Below are 6,000 nucleotides of genomic sequence, written 5' to 3'. Positions count from 1 at the left end.
TGGATGGTAATCCTTTGCTTGTCAAAGTGTTGCCATTGTCTTCTTTCAGTCTGTGGTTTGTTTGTTGAAGGTGAATTTGAACAGCAAGCTCTGGATGTTCCCTAAGTCGCATTTACCGATTGCCCTTCTTAAATCTCAATTAGAAAAGACTTCCTGAGCTGGAGGAGTTTTTAAGAGTTTTGAAACTGTGTCTTTCTTATTTACACTTTTATCTGGATCGGGTTTTTGTGAGTAACAGGGTGGCGTAAGGACGCATTTTTGCTTTTGTCCTCCTATGGGTACCCGTGGCCCCAGCATCTTCTACAGACGAGATCTTCTCCGGCTGGTGGCCTGACATGTCGTTTGCAGTCAGATGTTGGGTTATCAGATGTGCTTGGGTTTGTTTCTGAGTTCTCTATTCTGCTTCCCCCGTCAGGTTGTCTGTGCCAATAACCCACTGCCATCATCCACATGGCTCAATAAAAACCCTCCATGTCTTCTAGGCAAATTGCCCCACTTCATGTTTCTTTAGGAATGTCCTGGCTATTCTTGCTTCCATAGAAATCTTAGAATCAGCTCGTTCAGTTCCTTTAAAAACCCAGTTGGGATTTTGATTGGCATTGGATTAAGCCTATGGCTCAATGTGGGGATATTTAAGACGTTCGACATGTCGAGTCTTCCTGGCTATGAACTGCAAATATTCTCCACGTATTTATGATCGCTTTAATGATTTTCTCTAACAAGATACACTGTTTCTCTATGAAAGTCTTCCCCATTTAAAAAAGAATTATCTGGGAGTTCCCGTTGTGGCACAGTGGTTAACGAATCCGACTAGGAACCATGAGGTTGTGGGATGTATCATACAACACGAGAGAAACAGAGACAATATTAGAGACAATAGAGACAGATCCCTGCCCTTGCTCAGTGGGTTAAGGATCTGGCGTTGCCGTGAGCTGTGGTGTAGGTCGCAGACGCGGCTCAGATCCCATGTTGCTGTGGCTATGGCATAGGCTGGCAGCTACAGCTCTGATTCAACCCCTAGCCTGGGAACCTCCATATGCCACGTGAGAGGCCCAAGAAATGGTAAAAAGACAAAAAAAAAAAAAAAAAAATTATCTGTATGTGCCTCATACATTTTCTTCTGTTGCTATGATAAACGAAATCATTTTTGAAACGACATTGCCTTTTTTGTTAATATATTTTTTATTAATTTTTAATTTTTAAGATTTCATACAATTTTGAAGGGTTATGGTCCATTTACAGTTATAACAAAATATTGTCTCTATTTCTCTCGTGTTGTATGATACATCCTTGAGCCTATCTTTTTTTTTTAGGGCCGCACCCTCGGCACATGGAGGTTCCCAGGCTAAGGGTTGAATCGGACCTACAGTTGCCGGTCTACACCACAGCCAGCAAGCAACACCAGATCCGAGTAGCGTCTGTGACCTACACCATAGCTCATGGCAACACCAGATCCTTAACCCACTGAGCGAGGCCAGGGATCGAACCAGCAACCTCATGGTTCTTAGTGGGAATCATTTCCACTGCACCACAACGTGAACTCCTCCTTGAGCCCATGGTTTATGCCTCGTAGTCCCCAAACCTTTAGTTCCTTCTCCCTCCTCCCCACTGATAACCACTAGTTTATTCTCTACCAGTCTGCTTCTTTTTTGTTATATTCACTGGTTTGTTGGTTTTTAAAATTTTTTATTTTATTTTTATGGCCACACTTGCAGCATATATAAGTTCCTAGACTAGGGGTCGGATGGGAGGTGCAGGTTCCGGCCTACACTACAGCCACAGTAACACTGGATCCCAGCTGCATCTGCGACCCATGCTAAAGGGTGTGGCAATGCTGGATCCTTAACCCACTAAGCGAGGCCAAGGATTGAACCTGCATCCTCAAAGAGACTATATCGGGTTCTCAACCCTGAGCCACAATGGAAACACCTGTTGTATTTTTTTAGGTTCCACATATAAGTGATATCATACAGTATTTATCTTTCTCTGCCTGATCTGTTTCACTTGACATAATGTCCCTAAAGCGAAACAACATTTCCTAATTGGTTGTTACTGGTACATAGAAATATAATTTTTTTTTTTAATTATTGACGTTATGTTTACTTTGCTGAACTCTCAGTACTAGTACTGTGTAGATTCTTTTGTATTCCTATGTAAACAATTGTATCATCTGTCAATGGCAGGCTGATTTCTTTTTTTCTAATCATTGTATCTTTTACATTTTTTCTTGTCTTACTGCATTACGTAGGACCTCTGGGGCAATAATAGGGACAGAATGCACTCTTGTCTTATCTCTCGTCTCTAAGGAGAAGGTGCTAATTTACCACCACTGAGACTGATGATTTTGGTGTATACCTTTATCTTGCCAAGGAAGTATTTCTCCACTTCCCTACTTTGGTATATATTTTTGTGTTTGTGTGACTGATCAATTACAAGTGAATGTTAAATTTTCCAAAGTTTTATTTCTACACAGATTGGGGTAATTTATTGCTTCGATTTGTTAAAATAGTGAATAGTTATCATTTCTCCCAATATTAAATCACCTTTGCATTTGGGGAATTAAACCCAACTCAATTCTCATGCACTATCTTTTTCATGCGGCGCCAGATTCAGTTTGGAAATATTTTGGACAAGACTTCTGCAATGAGATGGACCTATCATCTTCCTTCCTTACACTATCCCTGAATGATTCTGAGATCAAGGCTACATTACCATCATAGAATGGGTTGCGCATTATTTTGTTACTCTCCAGAAGATTTTGTGTAAGACTGGAATGAGCTTGAAATATTGGTTGAACTCCCGTTTAAAAAAAAAGAAAAAAAAATCTAGGACCTATAATTATGTTTTTCCTGTAGCAAGAGAGTTAACCTCTTACTTATTTTTTTTAAATAGTTGTAAGAAAATTTGGGCTCTTGATTCCTTTTGAATCAATTTTGAAGTTATAGATAAGAATTCAAATTTTTGGCAAAAAGATTTGCATAACATTTTATTAAATCTTTGGGGAATTCCTGTTGTGACTTAGCTGTAAGGAACCTGACTAGTATCCATGAGGATGTGGGTTCGATCCCTGACCTTGCTCAGTGGGTTAAAGAATCCAGCATTGCTGTGAGATTCGGCATAGGTCGCAGACATGGGTCGGATCCTGTGTTGCTGTGGCTGTGGCGTCGGCTGGCAGCTGTAGCTCTGATTCTACCCCTAGCCTGGGAACCTCCATATGCTAAGGGTGTGGCCACCTCTCCAAAAAAGAACAAAACTTTGTTGGAGCAATAGTTTTGATCTATTTTTGTTCCTAAAATAGGGCACACTGTTATGCATGTGTGTGCTTTTTTAAAACCGGTCTCATCAGAAGTTTGTCTAATAATCTTTCCAAAGAACCAATATTTAGCCCAGTTGATCTGCTGTGTTATATCTTTTTTTTTCTATTTCATTAATTTCTGATCTTACCTTTATTTTTTTATTTTTTCTCTTTTTGCCATTTCTTGGGCTGCTCCCGCAGCATATGGAGGTTCCGAGGCTAGGGGTCGAATCGGAGCTGTAGCCACCGGCCTATGCCAGGGCCACAGCAACGCAGGATCCGAGCCACGTCTGTGACCTACACCACAGCTCACGGCAATGCCAGATCCCCAACCCACTGAGCCAGGCCAGGGTTCGAACCCGCATCCTCATGGAGATTAGTGGGATTTGTTCCCACTGTGCCACAGTGGGAACTCCTCTGACATTTATATATTTACCTACCTGCTTGCTTGTTTTTTCCTTATCATGGCCCTTTGGAGTTCCCGTATTTCCAAGAAGTTCAATGATGCACTAAAATGTATTTTTGCTGTAATGTGGCCAGATATGATCGGGAGATGAGTGCATGATGCCAAACTGGCACATTTTGGTCTTTACTATAGCTCCTTAAAGCAGAAGTTCCAGGCCCCAAAAGACAAGAGTCTGAACCTCCACGTGGGCACCAAAGATGGCCTGCCAGGTTAGCCTGTAATATGTGCCCATGTACAAGTGCGACGTTTTCCAAATGGCCGTGGGAAAACCGTGCGCTGAAGGAAGTCACATTCCTTCTTCCCTGTTTCTGCAAAAGTAATTGTTTTATTACATCTGATTTTGGCCAATCAGAAGTTAATTACTATATATATAAAACTACTAGAGTGTGAGGACCATGAAGATTTTAGAAGCCCGCACACCCACCAAGTGTAAATGGGGCTTCTCTCCACGTGTTAGCCTGCGGGCGATATTTACTACCTTCTAGCGACTTTCCACATGTCTTGCGTTCCTGCTGTGAGCATGTCTTCATTTCATGATCACAGGGGGGACATTATTTTACAAAGAGGTCCTCATATTTCAAAAAGAGTTGGGAACCATTGCTTTGAATCATGACTTAGAGCATTCGAGCAAATAAAGTAAATTCAAACGCTGATGGGGCCAGGCCTGTGACCGGAATGAGGAAGCAGGCCAAGTGGGTTTAGAGCCACTGGATGGCAAAAGCCAGGTCAAGCGGGAGTAAAGGCGAGTCAGCCCCAGCCAGTTTTTGCCCCGTAATACTGCCAGGCCTGATATTCTCAGATCTTTTGGTTAAGCACAAATAGATCTGTACACTTATTTGAAACCTTCAGAGATTTTTAAATGCTAGCGACTAATTCCCCCAAAAATGTTTAAACATGGGGTAGTTCCAACGAGCTATCTGCGTAGACTGGATATAACTCCTGGGTGGCCCTTCTATATCCTGTATTAGGATCTGGTCTCTTCATCTCTCTCACCACCACATGCGGTCTCCACAGTTACGAAGATCAAGGCCAGCTCTGAAATATTTCTGAAAAAGGATGCCACCAAAAAAAGTTCACCTTCAGTTCAGATATGGGCAGCCCCTCCATCCACCCTAGTTTCAATCACATTGAAACAGTCACTGAGATGGTATCTCCATCCATTCACTCATCCACCCATCCATCCGTTCATCTGTCCACCCATCGATCTATCCGTGCACCTGTTCACGTACCAATCCACTCATCCAAATGTCCACCCACTCCTCTGTTCAGCCATGCATCCGCCCATCCATGTATTCCTTCAGACAATTACCTTTTGGACGTCTCCCAGGTGTCAAGTCCTGTCTCCAATGATGGATAGAGAACAAGGAGTGAGACTAGGCCCAGCCCTTCAGGAGTGCAGTACATTCTGAGGGGAGGAAATAGAGAATTACATGCAAATAACGTGATTTCAGATGGTGAGACGTGCTATCTAAAAATGGGGTAAAACAGGATAAAGTGGAGCTGTGGGGAGAGCGGAGGATGAGGAGACGACAGTGTTGTCAAGTGGGGTCAGGAAAGGCCTTTTTGTAGCTGGTGTTTGAACAAGACCCGCTTGCTGATAAAGGGGCAGCTGTGCAAACAGTGGGATTGAACTTAGCATCTAGGAACAGCAAGTGCAAAGGCCTAGAGACCAGAGTGGAATGATCTCGATTTGTTAGAGGAAATTTGTTAATCCCTCCCGCCCACCCCCGAGCGCCCACCCAGTGTGAGCCTCCTCCCTAACTCCACCAGCAAGGGCTTTGGTCCTGGGCGGCCTCTTCTACTTAGGCTGTGTGGACAAGCCCTCTCCACTGGGCCAACCCACAGGGCTGGTTTCCAGGAGCCTGGTTTGCAGGGCGAAGACAGCACTGCGGTTCAGGCTCTTCTACTTCCAACCGAAACTCAGGGCCCATGCGGGGTCTCCTCCTCTTTATCATCATCCATTTGCTGTCTCCCCTGAGAGTGGCCCACCTCTGCCAAAGGGCCTCCTTTCTGCTCGACAGAGCACAACTGGTTATCCTTTCTCAGGCCATTGGATAAAAGTCCAACCTCCCTCAAAACCTTCCCAAGCCCTTCACAGTCCACCCACCCTCTGGCCCCATCACACCCTTGCAGCCTTGCCCAGTTCCCAAACTCCCAGGGCCCTTTCCTGCTATTGGACCTCTGCGTGAGTGGTGTTTTTCTTTTAACCAATCAGAAATGCCACCTACCTTTCCTTAAC

At 43.9% G+C, this 6,000-nt stretch overlaps 1 long non-coding RNA gene across 1 annotated transcript in view; it reads right to left on the bottom strand.

Moving 5' to 3' along the window:
• The window catches only part of LOC106504549, a 26,427-nt gene continuing 24,141 nt past the window's right edge, over window positions 3,715-6,000 (bottom strand). Inside the window, exons 3-4 of the long non-coding RNA XR_001298110.1 lie at window positions 5,071-5,166; window positions 3,715-4,807 (exon numbers count right to left, since the gene is read on the bottom strand). This is a non-coding gene — a long non-coding RNA (uncharacterized LOC106504549). The remainder of the gene's footprint in view (window positions 4,808-5,070; window positions 5,167-6,000) is intronic.

Source organism: Sus scrofa, chromosome 7 (genome assembly GCF_000003025.6).
Source record: "Sus scrofa isolate TJ Tabasco breed Duroc chromosome 7, Sscrofa11.1, whole genome shotgun sequence".
Taxonomy (NCBI): Eukaryota; Metazoa; Chordata; class Mammalia; order Artiodactyla; family Suidae; genus Sus; species Sus scrofa.
This window is presented reverse-complemented; position numbering and strand designations above follow the sequence as displayed.